Source organism: Festucalex cinctus, chromosome 9, assembly GCF_051991245.1.
Source record: "Festucalex cinctus isolate MCC-2025b chromosome 9, RoL_Fcin_1.0, whole genome shotgun sequence".
NCBI lineage: Eukaryota > Metazoa > Chordata > Actinopteri > Syngnathiformes > Syngnathidae > Festucalex > Festucalex cinctus.
The window spans coordinates 22,668,161-22,692,182 of record NC_135419.1 but is presented as its reverse complement, the minus strand read 5'-3'; the positions used below and the strand labels follow the sequence as shown (position 1 = coordinate 22,692,182).

At 41.7% G+C, this 24,022-nt stretch overlaps 1 long non-coding RNA gene across 2 annotated transcripts; it reads right to left on the bottom strand.

Annotated features, from left to right (window-relative positions):
- Positions 1-16,657: 16,657 nt before the first annotated feature.
- LOC144026124 (uncharacterized) lies at positions 16,658-23,691 on the bottom strand. 2 transcript variants are annotated; one of them, XR_013285050.1, is made up of 4 exons: positions 23,494-23,691; positions 17,211-17,455; positions 16,927-17,110; positions 16,658-16,826 (listed from the first exon to the last, which is right to left on the bottom strand). It is a non-coding gene; the product is annotated as an uncharacterized LOC144026124 (long non-coding RNA). The 2 variants fall into 2 exon arrangements; XR_013285049.1 differs by lacking the exon at positions 23,494-23,691 and having other exon boundaries at positions 17,211-18,156.
- Positions 23,692-24,022: the final 331 nt, after the last annotated feature.

The following is a 24,022-nucleotide window of genomic DNA, read 5'->3' as shown; positions in this document are numbered from 1 at the left end:
CGGACAGGAAATCGAGCGTCTCACATTAAGGTAAATCCGGTATATTTCAAATTAAAACTCGTTTTTTGGGGGACGGAAGCTAGCTAGGTGAATCGCATGACATCAGTCGGACATTTAAGAGAAAAAATGAGCTCAGAATAAACTAAACACGACAAAATGACAATATTTAAACACAAAACATACTTACCCATGGAGAACAGCCATGGTAGAAGTCCCAGAAATAATGACCAAAAAGCATATCGACATGACAACAGGCAAGCGTGGCTATTGTTTACAAATAGGACTATACACTGTTGTTATTGGGTGAACTCAACTTGCCAGCGTGAAACCTACGTGATCTTGTGGTCTGTCGGGAGTAGATTCGGACACGCAATGCACGCGGTGTGAATTGCAGTCCTTACGGCGTCCGTACGGAAAAAGGACCGTGTCCGTTCCGCAGTCAGTGTGAATTGGGCTTAATGAACAAGTGTTGCTACGACTGTCTTTCTGACAGTGTACGCTAAATGAGTGAATTCCGGAGGCACAAAATACCTTGAGAAAAAAAAAAAAAGAAGAAAAAAATATATATACTCGTGCTGTGCATGGAAGAGACATCTCGAGAGTTGGGTATGACATTTTTGAGACCTTGCCAAGAAACATTTGACAACGCTTCCAACTTTGTGGGAGAAGGCTGAAATCCCGAATTAGCCTCCTTTATGTTCTCGCGCAACTGTACTACAGTACACAGAGGAAGGTCCATGAATAGTTAATGAGCTTTCACTTGTATAGTGCTGAGCCAAGCCACTGTCCATAAAGGCAGGCTTGATTGAGTTTGGTGTGGAAGAACTCTATTGGGCTCACCTGACCTCACTGAACTAGAACAGAGAATAAGAGTAAGACCATCTGGTCCACCATAACATAACCAAAACCTTTTTTTGGATGAATGTTGTGTTACAATTTCATTTGCTTGAGGATAATATTCGTGTGCCTTGACACTTGTGTTCTAAATCAACTTTGTTAATATTTTGTGTCCTTTATTTCTTAATGTTCAGAAAAATTGCAATACAGGTTGCCAGGTCCCCTGGAAACAAGTCCAATCCATCCCGAGGCACTGCACTCTCATTTGACAAGTACTCTCTGGTGGAAATGTATTACCGGTACATTAAAAATAAAAAATAAATTAATTAAATTTAAAAAAAAAAACACAAGGATACATTTTGTTGCATATTATATAATATATAAATATAAAAGAAAAAAACTCAGGTGCCATGCCATGCCAAAAAGACGACAGTGAAATATGAGAGTGTAATGCAATATTTCATCATTACTGATTTAAGTGTGAATATGTAAGCCGTAGGAGGAGATTTAGACATCAGTCATGGGAACAGATTGTTGCTTTTATTGAAATATCTACATTAATTTTACAGTGACTTTCTGCAGGTGTTCCTTCAAAATGACAAAAATCAGCCTAACTGATTTGAATATGATTAGCTGTATTATTACATTTCTTTGTGCTTACAAGGCAGACCCAGATTTGTAGTCACAAGCAGTGTTTTGCTGAAGAACACAAAAAGATCTATGTTCAGGGGCAACATTTCAATAGAGTGGAGGTTTTCAAAGTGGGAGGCACCCCTTCAGGGGGGCACCAGAGTACTAAGCAAACTTTAGGGGTTTTTTTTCTTTTTTTTCTACAAGGAAGCGGAAATAGGTTGGCGCAAGTAGAAAACATGTAGAAAGTATAACAAAGCTTGTATTTCAATGACTGGTTTAATGTGATGCTCCTATGATCCCCCACCCCCCCCACCCTTTTTTTTTTTTTTTTTAAACAGGTGCTAGCTAATGACAGCATGAGGCCATTCTAACAATTAATGTTTTTCCGATACCGATACTGGTATCGGCAGAGGCTCCGATACTGCATTAAAACAGTGATATCGGTATTGGTGAGTACTAACAAGTAACATGCCGATACCATTAATTAAAGAACGACATCACATAGGTCCGGACATCACCTAAAGCGGGGGTGTCAAACATAAGGCCTGCGGGCCAGATCAGGCCCACAAAGGGATTTAAATGATGCGAAATGATTTTGTAAAGTTAAATATAAATAAATAAATAAATTGTAATGTCGTACTAATTAATCAGTCGGCCACAATAAAAATACATAAAATTTGTAATTTCACAAGCAGTCCTCAGATGAGCAATGCAACTTGTACTGAGGGATCGTCCTGGATGTCATAATTTTACACATAACTTAAAGTTACGGTTTGTTTAAATATTATTATTATTATTATTATTTTTAATCATACACCGACAAACTTGTTAAATACGACACAAATTAAATTGCTGGTAACACAAATAGGTATGACAAGGATTAGCGTCTTTATAACGTCATTAACTGCGCCACGCAATGCATTCTGGGAACAATATATATGCAAAACATATACAGTGATACCTCAGCTGACGAACATAATTGGTTCCCAGAAAGTGTGTGCAAGATGAAAAGTTCGTCTTCCGAACATTTATTTCCCATAAGAAATCATTAAAATGAGAATAATCCGTTCCCAGGTCCCCATAAAACGTAATTTTCTACTAAATAAGCCTTAAAACTACACAAAATTGTACCTTATTTTATGTATAATAAATGTGCTATTGTATTGTAATTAAAGAAATAAACTGTACTGTATAATAAAGTCGTTTTATTTACCTTTGTGATGGTCCTTGATGGCTTGATGGAATGGAGTGGGAGGAGGAGGGAGGGAGGGAGGGAGTTACTGTTTGGAAGGAGAGTCACCTTCCATAAGGACTGTAGGTAACTCAACCTCCGGTGTGGCTTCTCTTCTTTGCTTCTTAGGAGACTCTTTATCCTTTTTGCTGACTAAAAACCTCTTAATTGACACCTGTTGCTTTCTGAGTTGTAAGGTCTTACAAAGACTTAGCGTACTGGTACTGGGACGCTAAGTCACACAAACGCACACCTCGTTCGTGTTTTTCAATGATCTCCTTCTTCTGCTCGATCGTAATTTTCTTTTAATGTCTTCTTAGGCTTAACACTAGCCTGTGGTGGGGTATTTTTCGGTCCCATAATAGCAAAAGTACACTCAATATGGTCCAAAATGTCTATCAAACACAAACCACGTCCGCTCTCAAAGAAAGGGGGTGACGAACTGGGACGCCATGAGCGTGCGTCAGCTTCTCGTGGCCACCACCGTGGTGCTGTTCGACCGCGTGGTTTGGTTCGTCCGCCGAAAACTAGTTCGTCAGCAGAGAATATATGCTCGCCAATTTAATGTTCTTGAGGCGAAAAGTTCGTGAGCTTAAGCGTTCGTCAGCGGAGGTTTTACTGTATATAGATTTAACACGTCCAGGACACAGTGTTGTCGCGTTCCATTTGCATTTGTTTAATTTTTTGGAACAATATGATTACAGTTGAGCTCCGTAAATTAAGGCACATAAATAGCGAAAATCTGCGTATAATTGACGGCAATCGGTTTAAGTTATATACCATTATTTTTACTGATGCGGTCAACTTGGTAATATATTTTCCTCCATGCGGCCCCTGAGCTAACATGAGTTTGACACCCCTGACCTAAAGGATTAAAGATTGACATCACATAGCCTAAAACTAGTTGAAACTAGATGATGGTTATATGATGGTTACATCAGCTCAAAACAGACACTTGTTATATCAGTACAAAACAGACACTTGATCTCACGGTCGTGAACCCAACGTAACAGGTCATGAACTCAAACTTAACCCTGGCGTGACCCCAGACATGACAGCAAGGCATAATGGGTAATGGTGTTTTTCTCCCTTGGCGATTTTACTCGCCGTTGTTCCTTAAAGTAAGAAAGAAAAACTTAAGTAAGAAGAAAAAAAAAGTGGTGACTTGATGAGCGATTGTGTCAGATTGCACCTAAATGAAAATTTTTTTATGTAATATTATTGTGATTTCAAAGGACTACATTTAAATTTACGCATTGACCCGGGCAGCCACATTCTCCCACATGACTTTCCTGCGGTGTTGCACTTTTTTCCCCCTAAAGACATGTTCAAATTCGCCATATGATCGCATTTAGATTTCCAGTTGAGAGTGGTTAAAAAATAAAAAAAATGTGGATGCAGAGGGCGGCGCCACGCTCTGCTTCCCTGTTGCCATGGTGACTCAATGAATCGGGGCTCCATTGATGTGGTCTTTTTAGTGGACTGGTGACTCCAGGTGAAAACTACTCTGCGTTGAACTACCTCAAATCAGCTGTTCTGGAACTGAAAACGTAGTTTCCTCTCTCAGTGTATGTCAACCTGCTATTCAGGGTTTGTCTCTGTTTTTGCTGAACATGCTTTGTGAAAAGGACCCCAGGTTGCATTTGAGCTACACGAGTGTCATAGCAACAGCAAATTTATTCAAGTGTGGTATTTGAGATTTTTGTTTTAATCAAGCATTCCATTTTTAATTTTAATCCATATTATTGTGCATAGAATTGAGAGCAGAGGATGCAGAGGACAGAGTTAGATGGAGGCAACTGATTCGCTGTGGCGACCCCTGAAGGGAAAAGCCGAAAGAAGAAGAAGAATTATTGTGCATAGAATCTTAAGATTAAAAAAAAAAAAAAACATTAAATCAATGTTGGAAAAAGCTTGTAATAAACAAAATTTGGAAAAAGGGACGAGTGGTGTAGCTCACTTAAGTGTGATTGTGGTACAATGTTATTTTCGCTTTATATACCCTTAAGACAAAGTAATAAAATGCAGTCGAAATGTACCCTTGAGGGGAATTGTGTTGCCCTGTTAAAATAGTTATTTTCAACATAAATTCCTGAAACCTTTTTATGTCTGTGGGTACTGTAAGGCAAACTGCACGGTTTTATGTTCTGTGAGTGGAGGCTCACTACCCCACACTTAAAAAACAAACAAAACACAAGACAACTCTGCCCTCAACTCCAGTATCATTTGGATTCTTACAAGTAAATTAAATGACATTTGCCATCATGCATTGCCACAGCATTTTCAACTGTTGTCATTTGTTTGGGTGTGTTTGTTTATAATCTCAATGACCTTTCTGATGCAACCATCTGATTTGTCTGGGCTAGAAAATGGTACTGGTACTACATGCACCATTCTTCTTCGCCTTCTTCTTCTTCGCCTTCTTCTTCTTCGCCTTCTTCTTCTTCTTCTTCGCCTTCTTCTTCTTCACCTTCTTCTTCTTCACCTTCTTCTTCTACTTCTTCTTCGCCTTCTTCTTCTTTTTCTTCACCTTCTTCTTTGCCTTCTTCTACTTCTTCTTCGCCTTCTTCTTCTTCTTCTTCGCCTTCTTCTTCTTCTTCTTATTATTATTATTATTATTTACAATCATTGCTGAAGTGATTATATATTTATATAAAAAAAATCAATTGCACCAAACACTATGGTTTTACACAACTCAGCACTAAATGGATATTCAGTAATGTCTCAGCTCAGCAGCAACACCTGTCTTTTGTTGTGCGTTGTTTTTACAAAATGTATTATTGTGATAGTTTACCAAGTAAGTAATTTAATGTTAAATTATGCTTATAGCAAACCACTGACCCTGCAAACTATTCTTGTATTGCTTATTTCATGACTAAAATGGCACTAATTTTAAATTCACAAAAGAAAAGAACGCCTATTGATACAATTTTTATACCAGGGAGAGAAGCTTTGAATTTTAGTTTAGTGAACTTTTATGTGGTAATTGTTGATGTTTGTGGTGATGCGTCTTCTGGGTATGACAATAGGATCGGATACCTCATGTTACCTGCTTAACACAAAGGGCCCTTTGATTTTCATATCAAAAGGAAATATATATACAAGACTTTTAGATGAATGACAGTTACAAAAAAAAGGAAGGGGGTAAGCAGGACATGAAGTTAATTTCAGTGTGGCGCATTAATCCTGTTTTCTCTTGCTTTCTATCAATCATGCCAGACTACTGAGACTTCCCAGCTGTGCAAACAACAAAGAGGGGATAAGACGACAGCTAGGTGAGACTTGGACCACGATTCTCTTTTGTACTTTGACGAAATTCATATAGAGGTAAAGGATTATCAGTCCTACCCTTTTCCTATTTCCAAACCCAGCTAAGTGCTTTTTCTGCTCTGCTCCAGAGGCGATGCACTCCAAACTTTACACAAGACAGGATGCTGTGAGCTGATAAGGCAGCCATTGCCTTATCAGCGAAGATAAGATATAAAAGTATGGAGGGAGATTGGACCATTAATTACAACATTGATTCAACTACACTGCGCTCCAGTGACCATGGGCAACACTTTAAGGGGCAGCCCCCTTGTGTGGGATTAATACGCTATTTTGTTTCACATACTCAAGGTTCAATTGTGGCAAGGAGTCAGGAGGCCATGGTCGTGACCAGAAGGCTAGGATGGGCCACGGACAACAGATAAGCCAACACAATCGCAACTAACACACAAACAAGCACAGCCACATCCTCAACGATCATATTAATGAATGCATCGCTTCCCTAATCAGAGTAAGAGGATGGCAGAGTCGTAATTCAAGGATGGTGATGTTAAAGGCCAATTTGTTGCACAGACAATGCGAAGCTTTGACTGATGGACTAATAATCTTATTTGAAGAGCTGCCAAAATTTCTTTCTCTCAACATACTCTAATGATATTTGGAAGTCACATGTAACTTTAACACTACATTCGTGTACTCAACACATTATACTCCATACTCAAATACAGTACATAAGAAATATAAAAATGTGCTCTCAAAAGTGGCTGTTGTCATCTCAGCTTGTCTCATGCAAGGAGACTGTCACATCATACAAAGAAGACCTTTTTGTGTACATGTAAAAATAGAAAACTGGAATAGAATAAGTTCTCCTTAGTAGAGTTTTACACGCACAGGATTTTTCAGCCCATCAGCGATTCGATCAAAATATCTATTAAAAAAGAAACGAACAAACAAAAAAAAGTTTACATTTACTTTACAGTCAACCACCACCACCATAGGGGTGGAGTGTATCAGTGGTAAAGTGGTCGTCTTACAAAGCTGAGGTTGTCAGTTTGATCCCAGAACATTGCAACTAGGGATGTAACGATATCCAAACATCACGATACGATATTATCACGATATGAAGGTCACAATGCAATAATTATCACAATATTGTGGGGGCATTGGCAATATTTAAAAAAGATCACAATATTGTAAAAAAAGAGAGCTCATACTAAAAAAAAAAAAAGCACAATATTGTGCTTTTGTACATAACAGCAATGCAATATAAACCATCTACAATCTCTAATAACAATAGTGAGGCACTTGGTAATGCAAGCACACATTGATCGCTTCATAAGCAAATTAGGTTCCCCTTCATCTGACAATTAGCACAGATTTTAAACATAGGCCAAAACATCCCAATGAAAATTAAATTGCACTAAAAAATAAAAATAAAAAAATAGCCATGAGAGGGCGCTAGAACTGCCCAAATGAAAATCAACCTGACTTTTTTTTAACAGATGTGTTTCTTTTAAATATTGTGAACATGACGACGACGATATTGTGGCAGTTTTAATATCACAATATCATGATATTGTCCTTATCGTGACATCCCTAATTGTAACCATGTTAAAGTAGCCTTGAGCATATACTGGACCCCCAGTTGCTCCTGATGCTGCGCCACCAGTCGGTGAATGGGTAGTCAAAATGTTAAGTGCTTTGAGGGCCGTGTAAGGTGGAAAAGTGCTATAAGACTAGATAATTGAAGTACCATTTACTTTTTTTATTTTTTTATTTTTTATTTTTTTTATTTCGTTACCTGTTTGCGTTTCCATTTGCGTGGATAGGGATTGGGCTTGGGCCACAAATAGTGAAAACCCACATAAATACATGGGGGGGTTTGAAATTGTCAAAAATGCTGATAAACATTAATGTAACATGTAATGTTTTATTGTGTGAGCCAATGATGTCATTGATTGATCGGGCAAATTTGGTTTTGCTTTGCCTTCCTTTATTAATTTTTATTGGATTAAGAAAAATTACAAAGTACACTGAGACTAACCGAATGATTAGACGTGTTTAATGTAAAATATACTAAAAGACAAGATAAAATGAACAGCAGAACTTAATGTTTGAAGTTTAACTCAAAAATGAAGCCAAAGCCCAACAAAAACAAAAATCTACAATATAAAAATACCAAATGAATGCAAGTCCAAAAAGGAGTTGGATGAAGCCAAGCTTATTAATTGTAGATCCTGCTCCTATCTTCACATTAACAAAGATTTTAAAAATTATATATATATATATAAAATTTTGTTCTTCTCTATTATAGATAATTTTACAAATACACACTGCCTATGTCTATACTCCCTTCCCAAATACCCCATGTGCAAAATATTTTTGTACATTATTTTCATTATATATATATTTTTTAATTTTATTTGATATTTTTTTTAATTATTATGATTTTTTTATGCATGTTCAAAATAAAATTCAAATCAAATGATTTATGTTTGGTTCAATTCCTCACCCATACGGTTCCAGTTTCCCACCCCAAATTTATAACATAAACTTTACCTAGTATAATTAATACTTTGAAATTGTGTTGATCGCTTAAAACATAATTCCCATCCCCGTCCAAAAAATGCATTTTCTTAATTAACTGTAACTGACTGTAATTAATTCTTGTAGTTGTTTCTCCAAACCTCAGCATATTGCTATAATGTGGTAGAACTGGGGAACACGACAGAGTGTGGAGTGATTTATAATGGAGCTTGTCCTTGGCCTTGTTAATGATGGCAATATTTTTTTTGCTACTTTAGATTGAACATGCCCGATATGTGACTTCCAGTTAATTTTCTCATCAATTATAACCCAGAGAAATTTTATTTCCTGCACCCTTTTAATTTAAACTCAATTTATTTTTATATGCATCTGAGTGTCTATGTGATTTCCAAATAATGTACATTTTGGTTTATCAACATTTAATGAAATTAAATTGTATTAAAATGAAACCACATTTTAAGCATGTTCAATTCCTTGTCTATTGTTTGATCTAATTAACCTGAACCAGTGTTTTAAGTGGTAAAAAATAAGTGAAGTGCTGGTACTCCCCTAATTCATATATATATATATATATATATATATATATATATATATATATATATATATATATATATATATATATATATATATATATATATATATATATATATATATATATATATATCTTTAATACCACTGTGTAGGTATAAAATATTGAGGACTGACACAGGTTGATGCGCACACACACTTTAATCAATATAACCGGCACCGTAGTGAGTGAAATGACACAATCACATGCCCACAAATTTGCCAATAAGTTGGAATTTACAGTACAATATTATATTGTCCTGTGTTTTCATCAGTATCAGTTACGTGTAATATTCTGGCCACTCATGCTCAGTAATTAGGTTGCTACTAACAAATTCTGTTATTTTTTCACTGAAAACACTTTTCGGTGAGTGTTTTACGCCAGGATCCCTGTATGGGATAATAAGAGCCTAGCAACTTCATTGTTTGCATCAACCAGTATATCATCTCAGTATCGTGAATGGTGACTTGCAAAGTTAGGTTTATATTTCACAGTAAGCTTTGCTTTCATTTCATTGTTGATGGTTCTGACAACAAGATGATGCAGACTTGCTTGGAGTAGCAGTTGGAAAACTATTTTAGGAAACAAAATTTATATTCCCATTATTACTGAGGAAATCTGCATTTAGAGTTTCTTCCACACTTATTTTATACTTATTGGTACAACCATACCCCACACACTGATATTTTCGTTCGCCGTAGAGGAGAAAAAATAAGCTTTTGACTGATTTTGCAAGGCCCACACAATATTGTGTTCTATTGTTATAAAAGCATGGAATCTATCAAAAGAAAGATTAAAGTCTCTTCTTTCATCAGGAAAAAAAAGTATATTTCTGTTTCCATTTTGCAGGAATTAGCATTTGAAGAGAGCTAAATTTAATCAGTTTTCACAAATCTATTTAAAATTATAAGTAATTGAGCTTTTTTTCCTAGATGGCCCTGGTTGATCTCCTTTGCTCTGCTGTCACCTGCTGGCCGTTTGTGTAATAACTACCATTTCTGCAACCGTTCTTTGCAGTTGAGAGGCTGCATCAAAGCCTTATGTATGCTCTAGCATAAAAAAAACAAAACAAAAAAAAAACGTCTAAATACGTCTTTGGGACACTTAAAACATAAAAAAACGTATTTACAGTTATTGGGAGCAAATGAGTTAATGGTGTCAAATTCTTCTTTAGGTCTGTTATTGTTTCAAGACAAAACATAATAAATTACAGCCCACTGTTGAATTTTAGTCATTTCATTACCATTATTAATGTATTCTATTAACACAAAACTTGATTAGTTTGCACCCCCTCTTGGCACAATCAAAGCCATGTGATTTGAGGTCAGCCATCAATTTCTCTTGATTCATAAACGTTCTTTCCCCAGCATAGTTTTCTCCATGGTAATCCTGATGTTATCATGCAGACAGTGGTCTGTTATCATGAATTCAAATGCACAGGCACATACTATGCTCAAATCTCAGCATGAAAGGTTGCATTTGACATGTGGTTTTAGCCATCCTAAAGCAAACCTTAGTTAGGCTCATTCAAATCAGCCCAGTCTTCCACACTTCTGACTCTGAGAGCAACAATACCACGTAAATTTCTCTCTCTCTCTCTCTCTCTCTCTCTCTCTCTCATTGTCATTAGTTTCCTCTGTCATCATACTCCAAAAATTGACAGGTACAGCTGCTGTAATCACTGTGTCATTCATAGCTTCAACTTTCAATTTGTATCGTGTGTGTGTGTGTGTGTGGGGGGGGGTGTGTGTGTGTGTGTGTGTGTGTGTGTGTGTGTGTGTGCGTGTGCGCGTGCGCATGCTTGATGTCCCTTTTGTAAATTATTACTTTGTTTTAGATGTCAAGTTCTTTCAATATGATATTGAAGGACTAATACTTTCCCCCCTGATGAGTTCATGTTTTTAAGTCCTTTTAAAAATAGAATTGATAGAAGAAGCTAATTGAAATTTCCAAAGTCCTCTTGTCCTTGTTAACCTTGCAGTTTTTCCTGGGCCCGATACCCCCTGGCTCCAATGTGATTTGTTTCAGCGCTATGCAAAAGATGCAATTAAATAGCAAACAATCTGCTTTGGAATACAAAATAGGACAAAAGAGGTAGCAACAAGCTTCTCCTCCATCTGTCTCATATACCATCTCATACCCAAAGTGTGTGCATGTGTGTAGCATAAATTAGTGTCAGTGAACTCTATGTTTATCAGCACACAAACTATATTGAATTGGTCCTTGGCTGGCGGCCATGGATTCAATCATTTATGTACAACATTTCACCTTTTGTGTTTTTAACCGTGAGTTGTCAGTCAAGCATTAGCTGCGTTCTTCAGCTGAGCTGTCAGTAGGCAGATGGCTCAAGCTGAAGCTGCTTCTGTCATGTCTGTGCATCCTGACCTTCTATAGCTGTCGTATGCTCACCTGCTCCCGATTATGCCTTCCTCACCTTTATTCCAAAAGAATGTTCCATTTAGTTTGGGGCCTGCCTCCAACTTGGAAAAGAAATAGTATAGTAGTAGTAATTGTCATGACTCGAGTCATGCAGGAGTAATGTTTGGGTCTTGTCTCATGTCTGGGGTCACGCCTGGGTTAAGTTTGAGTAGAGTTCATGACCGTGCGCCAGAGTTCACGACCCATTACGTGTCTGTTTTGGGTATTGATGTAACTGCATCCAGTTTCAACTAGTTTTAGGCTATATGATGTCTGGACTATATGATGTCAAGGATCGTTTATGCTATATGATGTTTGTTGATGTCAGGAACTATCTGTATATACGGAGTCAACAGCCAATCAGAGAATTACATATCAGTACTGGTACGTCTAGCCACAACCAATGTGATTGATTGACTGTCTATTTAAGGGTCTGAGAATTGTGTGTGTGTTTTGCCGAATTATTGCTCAACTGTTCCTGTGTACGGCTCTCTTAGGTTCTGCCTCTCAATGAGAATAAATAGATAAAATCTTATTTGTGTGCGCCTTTGGGATCCAAACCCACTCCAGCACACAACAGTAATAGTATCTTATTTTTTCGTTTAGTCAAGTTATGTGAATAAATAGTTAAAACCTTATTTGTGTCTGCGCTTTGGGATCCAACCTCTCAGCGCACAACAATTGTAAAGATATTTTTGAGCGAATTGCTACATAAACTTTAAAAATATATTAGTATATAGTAGTATCAAAGTAGTATCAAAGTATCGTAAAGAATTGTAGATTTGTATTGAGGTAAAATGTGCATAGAATTTATTCTGACAGTAAGCGGCATTAGCGTTTCATGTCGGTTGTTGGTGACAGTAACAGTACATTTTTCTTTTCAGATTAAGATTAATCATAAAATCAAGCAACTTATGGACTCCTACCCAATTTGTATATTGTAAATTATAACTAGTCCTTAGTCCATGCACATATACTTGACTGTAGAAATAGTCAAAACTATTGCTCATCTGAAACTAAACAATGCACAAAATGAATCTATGTATGAGTTCCAATACAACTATTTTCAGAGCTGGGTACTTCCATTATTCATCAATTCCCGTTGATGACGATGCCCACCTTTGGCTGAGTGCTTCAGCATTTTCTGCAAATTCTTTATAATGCGAAGCCTCATAAAAATACATGGAAGAGGGACCAACGGTACTCACCCACAAAACACGTACAGTTGGGGCCCATATGGGCATCACTATGGGCTTTCGCTGGACATGGGCTTCAATCAGGCTTCATTGTTGGGCCCCATTTGGGCAGTAGATGGGCTAAACTAAGAATGCGCAATAATTGGGCTCTGGCTGGGCTCCACTCTAAAAATATTTGAAATGGATATTTTGCACAGCATGGGCGATGGAACTTACTCCCTGGTATTTCTTTACAATTAAATAAGATTTCCTTTTCAAATTAATATGTATTTAGAACTTTCACTGAAGTAACCCCATTCGCTCACATGCTGTTTTACTAGATTTTGACTGATTTTGCAAGGCCCACAGAATATTGCGCTCTATTTGCAGCACTTAACATTAGAATATAGCTAATTCGCAAATCTGTTTAATACAGTGGGCAAAAGAGCTTTTTGTAACATGGTGCTGGTTGATCTCATACTTTGCTGCCACCTGCTGGCCATTTTTGTAATTACTACCATTGCTTCACCCGTTCTTTGGATTTGAGAAGCTGCATCAAAGACTTCTGTATGCCCCAGCATTAAAACAAACAAACAAACAAAACAAACACGTATAAATACGTATTTGGGACACTTAAACACTTAATACATTTAAAAGAAAACATATTTATATGTTTTTGGGAGTAAATGAGTTAAATGGCCATTTCATGCAAGTTTGATAGCGCAAACTCAATATTCAAAGAAAGCGCTGTACACTATTCTGAAGAGTTATGAGAAAACCCCTCCCACTTCAACCTTAAAGCAGCTCTATGTAAGATTTGAAAATTTCAACTCTCTACTGCCACCTGTGGCCGAAAACAAACTGCACGCTCGTACACGCTGCGCGCACTCGTACGTGCACGACCTCAATACTGAAGACTGGGCTATTCATATCCAATTAAACTATGTTTTCAGAGGTAAGAAGTTTTATAATGTTATACAAAGCTGGCCACTTCACGGAATGAGACTCTCGATCCCCACTAAACAATTGATGTCCACGGGACGTGCAGATCATATTGTTTTAGTCGGTCGAAGTCAAGTCCTGTGCTGTACTCCAAAACGATGTGCAAATTACGTCAATTAATTGGACCTCATTCCGATGTTAATATGCAGTTACATATTGTAGTCACCCCGCTCGACGGACGTCAACCTGATTCTAGTCACTATTAGTGTAGGTCGCCCCCAGTCTAGCGTCATTGTGCGTTAGCCGAAAGGTGGGCTGTCATTTATGGAAATTGACGATTGTGAAAAACATATAGACCCATTCACTACTTAGTGTGATATGGCCGTGAATGTTATCGCCATTCAGTAGTACCGTTCACATTCCGTTAGCATAATGTAGCTACAATAGGCTGTTTTCACGGAGGAAAATAAGGCGACATTTAGCCTGATTGAAACGCCGCGGAATGGAACGTCTGTTCTTCATAAAGTCATTCTGTTCTATTACATTCAACTTTGCCGCCCCTTTCACGCTAAATGTTGCCGTGCACCTCACTTTCACCCCAATAGTTACGACCGAGAAGTGATCGATCTTGAGGTTACTGCTATTTGAAAACAACACATTTTCTTCTAAATGTCAAGACACTCGCTTCTTACCTTTTCGAGTAGAAAGAAAGCCAGCTGTGAATCACTTTTCTAATCCAAGTCCGATCTCAACGCTCTCCACCGCTGAAATGTCAAACCAATGTTCACTCACGTTCTCGGCGCCGGTCACTATCAAGTTTAGATTTTTTTTTTTCTTGGCACTTGACATTGTTTTCATTTTTTTTTTTTTTTGAGCAGCCTTCCGCGGAGTAACAGCGGGTGTCTGGGGCAGCGAAAATCTGTACTAGTTCCGTCTTCGCGCGACAGGAAACAACTGACGATGACGCAAATAACGTCACATCCCGCAGACAGAGGGCGGGAAATTCGAAGGATTCGGACCGGACGCTTCCTAAATAAGCGGCTTGTAGGAGTACTCATTGTGAACAGCGAAGATGTTGATCTACTAATTAGAATATGTTTCAGTCATAAATGGTCAAATAAAAAGGCTATTGTTAAGATATTTTTTTGGGAAAACCTACATAGAGTAGCTTTAAAGCCCCAGTGTGTAGCTCACGACCGCCATCTATCGGTCAAACAAGATAATGCAATGATTTTAAGCACACGAACTACGGCGTCTCAGAGAGACCCTACTTCAACAGCCTACCACCAATTTCACCGGAACAGAACGCAAACAACTTCTGGTATCCCTCGAGTGATGACGTAAGTGAATTGCATTTGTTAGACATACTGTACAGACCCCTAATATTTGTGATTTAGTCATTTAATTTCAGAATTAATATTTTTGTCGGCATTGTTAGGAAATACTGTACGTCAGCTAATGATAATGGCTATCTATGTTCATATTTGTTAGTGCAACTAAACTATGCAACAGAGAACACACAGTTATGTTATATGTTTTATAGACATGTGGACCATCTCAAAGAGGGCGAGGGAGACGAGGAAGAGAACGCGGAAGTGAACGCGGTGTCTCGTAACGTACAATTATGTCATCATGGAAAAATAATTCCATTCGAGCATGCATGTGAATGGCTCAAAACATACCTTTGCTTGGAATATGTGGTATTTAGATTACATCGTTTGCTGATATGTTTAGTATATCGTACAAAAATAATGGTGTTAACTGAACTACACAGATGCAACTAAGACTCGTAATTCCCCCCGTGTCTTGTTGCTACTAACCACTCAGAAAAGTGCTGCTTACAAAAACATTTGAAACCCTTTACTCAGATATCGATTTGTCACCATGTTGAACAATTTTACCTAATAAATATCACTAAGCAACTTAATTAGTTTTGATTGAAGATACAACAGCTTCCTTGTACTTCGATGTGCAGGAATTTACATGGCTTTCACAAATAGTCTTGCTCATATAATAATGTACTTCATTGGCTCAGTGACTTTCAGTTCATTGTTTGGTACCTCATCTGACATACAATTGTTACCTTCTTGCAGAGACTCGTACAGGAAATGACCATGGAGGAACATGAAGATATCCAAGTCCAGCTGATAGACTGACACCAAGAAATACTTTTTGACACATTGCTGACACATCAGCACCACCATGATTTCCTGTACCTGGATCCCACATCAGCACCACCATGATTTCCTGTACCTGGATCCCAGACTGCAGCACCTTGGTGACTTGTGGCAAATAAGTGACACTTTCCCAGATCCTTGAGGACAATACAAAGGTTTTTTACCTGGCATATAATTAGTCCATGTCTGACACTTGTTGTAGTTTGTATAACTTGTATATTGTTGTTGTGTGTTAATTTGTACATTTTGAATAACTAAAAAATACTATTTCCTTTGGCGTCAACATGCAGTGTTCATTCGACACCTAACCTAACACTATTTTACATGACCAGAAATGTAAAACATCAAAAGCCTGGAGAATTATTATAAATGCTTGCAATGACAAGCAATTCTTCATTGGCCAATGAATGTAAGGTACAGTACATGAAAATGAATAAATAAAATAAAGTAAAATAAAAGTCTACATGAAATGAACATATTAACTAAAAAAAAAAAAATGCTGTTATAATATAATGAGCGACATGAATTGCAGTTGATCCAGAAATTTACCAATACGCTGTGCATTTCAAAATATGGAAAATAGACATATAGGTTTGGGCCAAAGGTAGTGTTACAGAGCAGGTATGTGTTGTACACAGCTAAAATATCTGATTAACTCAATACCATGATGGTTTTTTTTGTGTGTGTGTGTGTGTGTGCTGACATTGTCCCCCATTAACATTGCAACATTCCTCAAACTCTCCCGAACACATAGTATGATCTGTAACACTACTTTTCGCCTACTCTATGATGTTATTGGGGCAAAATCAAGGAAGGCTTGTCCATTGATTGTGTGAACAGACTGCAGTAAAAATGAAGTCACTTCAATGTTTGCTGGTTTTATTAAGTTTGACATGCTCCTTGACTGCACAAGTACATGTTATGGAGTGAGGGCATGTTCCCACCAACGATGATATCATATTCTTCAAAGGCTTGCTGAGGAAAGTGAGGGAGGAGTCACTCCATGGCTTCAGACACCTGGTCAGCAGGTCCTGTGTAAAACAAGTGGTGCTTGTACATGTGACCATTCCGTATTGCTTCACACAAAAAGTTAATGTAGTGTGCAATGCCGTCCATATGTAAATGACATACCAAGACGTCGGCTGACTTCAGTTTGTTGCAGCTCAGATATGGTAGGTAGAGATACTGGTGGTACAACACCGAAGCCTTCTGGGGTCCTCCATTCAAGTGTCCTCATTCGGGGCATTCCAATTTGGCTGCTGAGGAAAGTGAGGGAGGAGTCACTCCATGGCTTCAGACACCTGGTCAGCAGGTCCTGTGTAAAACAAGTGGTGCTTGTACATGTGACCATTCCGTATTGCTTCACACAAAAAGTTCATGTAGTGTGCAATGGCGTCCATATGTAAATGACATACCAAGACGTCGGCTGACTTCAGTTTGTTGCAGCTCAGATATGGTAGGTGGAGATACTGGTGGTACAACACCGAAGCCTTCTGGGGTCCTCCATTCAAGTGTCCTCATTCGGGGCATTCCAATTTGGCTGCTGACTCTCCCCTTGATATTTTTTTTTTCTTGCAGGTCGGTGATGTATTTAAACGGTGCATGAATGCTTGTATACATCAGAATATGGTTCTGGAACCCCTCAAGTTTGGCTGTTGATCTAGTGTGACACAAACAAAAACACAATTATAAAATAAAATAGAATAATTGATGATACTACTATATGTCACCAACTTTCCAACAAAGCCCCCAAAATAGAGGTAAGATCTTTAGTTTTTGGGCCCAAAACATTGTATTAGCTAGATAAAAGTAACTTGACTGCATACTGCATAGAATATGCAAAGGCTGCTTGCTTGTCGAATTTCCGTGGAAAACGTGGCAGCCTGTAAATTCTTGTGCACCCAATTACACAATGGACCAGTACACACTTGAGTGAGAGAGTTCAGACTCTAGCAGTGCTTACGGTACAGCCAGCATTTAAGTCCAGAAAGTTATTCCCTGCCGAAAATTAATTTCGAGAACACTATTTTCACCAACCACAACGAAAATAATTTTCAACTCCTCCACTAATACAGTATGCTTTAGATTCTCCATTGAAGTTATGGGCAAATATACCTCCGAAATCACAGTTACATTACATTACACAATAACTTGCGCATTTACTCTAAATATAACGTGCCAGCGGGAATCTTTTTTTTTTTTTCAAAGCAAGTAGCTACATAACGAAATCGTTCGAGTGGTGCGGAGTTGCTAATCAACAGCTACAGTGATCGTAAAACAAAGGTACGAACATCGTATTAATTAGTACAGTGTATACTTTTTCTCTCGCTCTCAAAACGTAAACACAAATGTACTCTTACTTACCGGTTGTCACGCCGCCACCAGAGTGGCGGGTCATGCTTTTATTTCACAGTCAGGTTCATGTTTTATTTTGAAGTCATTAACCACCCTCTCACCTCAGGTCACTTGCCTTTCCTCCTGCACAGTAATCACCGGTCCACGCCCATGATTGTTTCCACCTGCTCCCAATCAACCCGGACATAAAAGCCACCTGCATTCTCCCCTCCGTTGCCGAAGTGTCACATCTCAGTGCATGGAAGCGTCCTCACAGTCCTTGTTCCACAGTCCTTGTTCGATGTCTTGCCTTGCTTTGTCTTGCGCCCTTAGTTTGCCCCTTGTTTTCCTCCCTAGCGGAGCGCCTTTAGTTGTCCCTGTTTTTGAGTGCCCTTGTTTGTTCTCCAGTTTGGAGCTCTTTTTGTTCTGCCTTTTTTCCCTCCTTGAGAGGTGTTTTTTGGTTCATTGGATTAAAGCTGCAGCCTTGTTGGCCAACTTACACTCTGCGTCTGAGTCCTACCTCCTCGCATCGTGTCAGTACACTTCGGCCAGCATGGACCCAGCGGAGAAGTTGGAGGCTGCACTTCGACGACAGGCCGCCCGCCTGTCGCAGACAGAGGAGCTCCAGCAGGCGATGGTCACCCGGATGGGAGAGCTCGCTGGACAGGTGCAGGAGCTAATGAGCCACCTGCGACACTCCACGCCGGCCATCACGAAACCAGAGACCGCAGAACCACCGATCCCAACTCCAGCCTTGACCGGGGCGGGGTTGAGACTGGCTCCCCCGGAGCGATACTCGGGAGACCAAGGACAATGTCAGGCATTCCTGACCGAATGCGACTTACATTTTGAACTTTCGCCACAGGCTTTTCCCACCGACCGTTCCCGTGTGGCCTTCATGATTTCCCATCTGACTGGACGAGCCAGAGACTGGGCCACCACGGAATGGGCACGGCACTCCCCGACTTGCTCAACCGCAGCCGGGTTTAGCAGGGCACTTCGCCTCGTGTTCGAACCAACCAACATGGATCGGGAAAAGACTCGAGAGCTTAGCAACCTCAGACAAGGCCGAGAATCGGTGAATGATTACGCAATCCGATTCCGAACTCTAGCGGCCAAGAGTGGCTGGAATGACACAGCCCTTTTTGACCATTTTTTAAAGGGGCTTTCCACAGCCATGCAAGAACTCTTATTGCCAGTGGACTTACCTGGCGATTTGGACTCATTGATCTCGTTGGCCATCCGCACAGATCATCGACGGCGAGATCTTTTGCAGACCAGCGGACATCAACGGGGACACGGCTCCGGATTCTTCCGGCACCCAGAAGCAAGAGGCCCTCCGCGAGGTGCCCTTCCCCAGTCGCCCACCGCGGGAAGGCCCAGCGAGAGTGACGAGGAGCCGATGCAGCTGGACCGCGCCCGATTGTCTCACCACGAACGCCAGCGACGTCGTCAAGAGGGGCGATGCTACTACTGTGGAGAACAAGGCCATCTGGTGGTAGCTTGTCCCACCAAGAGAGGCTCTCCGGTGGGTACCGCGACTCACAAGCAAGGCAAAAACCGAAAACTCACGCAAGTCAAGATTTCCTGCAATGCCATTTCCACAGACCTACTAGCTCTCATTGACTCCGGAGCGGACGAGAGCCTCATGGATTGGGGTCTGGTGGAAAAATTGCAGGCAGGCACGGAGCCACTTTCCACCCATATGAGGGCCAGGGCGCTCAATGGGAAAGACTTATTCCTCATCACACATGTCACAGAGCCTCTTGAGATCCATATTGGACAGCACCGAGAACTTCTTCGCTTCCATGTCTTCCGTTCCCCATCACACACACTGGTCCTGGGTCATCCCTGGTTGCAGTTGCACAACCCCCGCATCGACTGGCGATCGGGGCGAGTCCTGGACTGGGGAGATGATTGTGAACACCATGGGGTGGAGCGGCCAGCGGCAGAGGCACCTCCCGCTGCCATCCGACAGGTGTCTCTCGTGAATGACCAGGATTACCCGGACCTGAACACCGTTCCCACCTGCTATCATCCTCTCAGGGAGGTGTTCAGCAAGACCAAGGCCATGTCACTTCCCCCACATCGATCCTATGACTGTGCGATTGAGTTGATTCCTGGATCTACCATCCCCAAGGGGAGATTGTACTCTGTTTCAGGTCCCGAACGCAAGGCCCTAAACGAGTACATAGACACTTCCTTGAAAGCCGGACTTATTCGGCCCTCGTCATCGCCAGCTGGAGCCGGTTTTTTCTTTGTGGGCAAGAAGGATGGCTCATTACGCCCTTGCATTGACTACAGTCCCCTGAATGAAATCACAGTCAAGAATCGTTATCCTCTGCCCTTGATGTCCTCAGTATTCGACCAGCTCCAGCAAGCCAAGATATTCACCAAACTGGATCTCCGCAACGCCTATCATCTCGTCCGTATTCGTGCAGGGGATGAGTGGAAAACTGGCTTCAATACTCCCCGAGGCCACTATGAATACTTAGTCATGCCATTTGGACTCACGAATGCGCCAGCTGTTTTCCAGGCCATGATCAATGACGTGCTCAAGGACTTCATCGACCAGTTCGTATATGTTTATTTGGACGACATATTGATTTACTCACCGGACTTGAAAACCCACCAGCACCATGTCACCCAAGTCTTGAAACGCCTGCTTGAACACCGGCTCTACGTAAAGGCTGAGAAGAGCCTTTTCCACGCCGATACCATCTCATTTCTGGGATTCGTCGTATCTCCTGGCAAAGTCGAGATGGAATCAGAGAAGGTCAGCGCGGTCAGGGACTGGCCCACACCTGAGTCCAGAAAGAAGGTGCAACAGTTCCTGGGATTCGCCAACTTTTACAGACGATTCATCCGCAACTTCAGCTCCATCGCAGCTCCACTCCATGCCTTGACCTCGCCACAGCAACGCTTCGTCTGGACTCCGGAGGCCAACGCCGCGTTCAACACACTCAAGAAACGTTTCACAGAGGCTCCGATACTCAGAGTTCCCGACCCTACCCGCCAGTTCGTGGTTGAGGTAGATGCCTCCAATCTGGGCGTCGGGGCCGTCCTATCCCAAAGGAGCCAGGAGGATGGAAAGGTGCACCCCTGCGCATTCTTGTCCAGGAAGCTCTCCAAGGCCGAGCGCAATTACAGCGTTGGAGATCGGGAACTACTGGCGGTCAAGGTCGCCCTAGAAGAGTGGAGGCACTGGCTGGAGGGCGCAGAACACCCCTTCATCATTTGGACAGATCACCGCAACCTGGAGTACCTGCGCCAAGCAAAAAGACTGAACCCCCGACAGGCCAGGTGGTCATTGTTTTTTAACAGATTTTCGTTTTCTCTGACCTACAGACCCGGAAGCAAGAATGTTAAAGCAGATGCCCTTTCACGTATTCATGACCCGGAATCCACAGCAACCGAACCTGAACCCATCCTGCCGAGAGACTGCATAGTAGGAGCCCTGTCCTGGCAGATTGAAGAGGAAGTCAAGGACGCCCTTCAAGACACGATCACCCCGAAAGAATGCCCACCACGACGGCTTTTCGTCCCGGAGGCCCTAAGAGCACAGGTGATCAACTGGGCACACACCTCTCGTCTGTCTTGTCACCCAGGTACTCGCAGGACCCTGTTCGCTGTCGCCCGAAGATTCTGGTGGCCTTCCATGGAAGCCTCGGTACAGGAATATGTAAAGGCCTGCCCAGTCTGTGCCCGAAATAAATCATCTAATCAACCTCGGATGGGCCTCCTTCAGCCACTACCGATCCCCTCAAGACCCTGGGCTGAAATATCAATGGACTTTGTCACTGGACTTCCCACATCACATGGTAAAGCCACAATACTTACAGTTGTTGATCGCTTCTCAAAGATGGTCCGCTTTATTCCATTACCCAAGTTACCCTCCGCCAAGAAAACAGCAGAAATAATGATAGACCAAGTATTCAGAACCCATGGATTCCCGCGACACATTGTGTCCGACCGCGGGCCCCAGTTCGTCTCTCGTTTCTGGAAAGAGTTCTGCAGAGCCATAGGGGCCAAGGCGAACTTAACCTCGGGCTACCACCCGGAAGCCAATGGACAAGCCGAGAGGCTAAATCAACAGCTGGAGACCGGACTCCGGTGCTTGGTCTCCCAAAATCCGTCCACCTGGAGCAAAAACTTGGTTTGGGTTGAACTGGCTCATAACTCGTTGCCCACCTCTGCCACAGGAATCACGCCGTTCAAATGTGTGCATGGTTACGACCCACCTTACTTCGCAGACCTGGAGGAGGAAGCCTCAGTTCCCTCGGTTCTCGCCATGGTCCGCCGGTGCCGCCGAATCTGGTCAGCGGCTCGACTGGCACTACAACGTCAAGGCGACAGGATGAAAAGAGCTGCTGACCGGAGGAGGAGGGCCGCACCCCAGTATCAACCAGGTCAAAAGGTATGGCTATCGACGAAGAACCTTCATCTAAATGTACCTTGTCCAAAGTTGGCCCCTAGATTCGTGGGGCCATTCCCGATCACCAAGACAGTAGGTCCAGCCGCCGTGCGCCTGCGCCTGCCTCGATCCCTCCGCACCCACCCTACCTTCCATGTGAGCCAGGTCAAGCCTGTTCAGGACAGTTCCCTGGTCCCGCCCGAGCCTGCGCCGCCCCCTCCGGAGATGGTGGAGGGGGGCCCAGTTTATAAGGTCAGAAAATTATTGGACGTCCGAAAGCGGGGCCGGGGGCACCAATACCTGGTTGACTGGGAGGGTTACGGGCCTGAAGAACGGCAATGGGTGCCCGCCCGGTTCATTGTAGACCCCTCCCTCATCGACGATTTTTATGATGAACACCCCGAGGTTCCTGGGCCGTCGAGAGCCGGCCGTTGAGGGGGGGGTACTGTCACGCCGCCACCAGAGTGGCGGGTCATGCTTTTATTTCACAGTCAGGTTCATGTTTTATTTTGAAGTCATTAACCACCCTCTCACCTCAGGTCACTTGCCTTTCCTCCTGCACAGTAATCACCGGTCCACGCCCATGATTGTTTCCACCTGCTCCCAATCAACCCGGACATAAAAGCCACCTGCATTCTCCCCTCCGTTGCCGAAGTGTCACATCTCAGTGCATGGAAGCGTCCTCACAGTCCTTGTTCCACAGTCCTTGTTCGATGTCTTGCCTTGCTTTGTCTTGCGCCCTTAGTTTGCCCCTTGTTTTCCTCCCTAGCGGAGCGCCTTTAGTTGTCCCTGTTTTTGAGTGCCCTTGTTTGTTCTCCAGTTTGGAGCTCTTTTTGTTCTGCCTTTTTTCCCTCCTTGAGAGGTGTTTTTTGGTTCATTGGATTAAAGCTGCAGCCTTGTTGGCCAACTTACACTCTGCGTCTGAGTCCTACCTCCTCGCATCGTGTCACCGGTCAAGTAGAAAGCAGTCGAAGGCACCGGCACGTCCCAAACCTAGTCTGTTCCTCATTTCTCTCCATCTGGCAAATGCGGCTACAATATAAACTCTTGTTTTGTCGCGCTGAAATAAAATAAATTCCCAAAGTAAGTGTGATGCTTGATAATGCTCTCTTCGGGGACCGGAAACTCTTCTTCTTCGTGGAAATGCGGTCGCCATCCAAACCGGAAGTGCGTTCCAAAAACGCGTTAAGAAATGGAGCGCTGAAATTTGTGTTTGACGGCACCCGTAGCAGAAAGATGGCGGCGAAACATGGCGGACACTAGAAGCCGCGGCTCGGACATGTAAGATAATTTGCGATTTCTAGACTAACCGTTATATTTAAAAAAAGTACGTTTATGCGATACAACATATCTTTTTACATACTACTAACACAAACAATTGTTTTTTTTTTCCGAATGATTTATTGTTTCACCACTAGATGCCACTGTATAATACTGAGTGTACCTTTAAGTCTGCCACCCAGTTATATTTTGCCACCT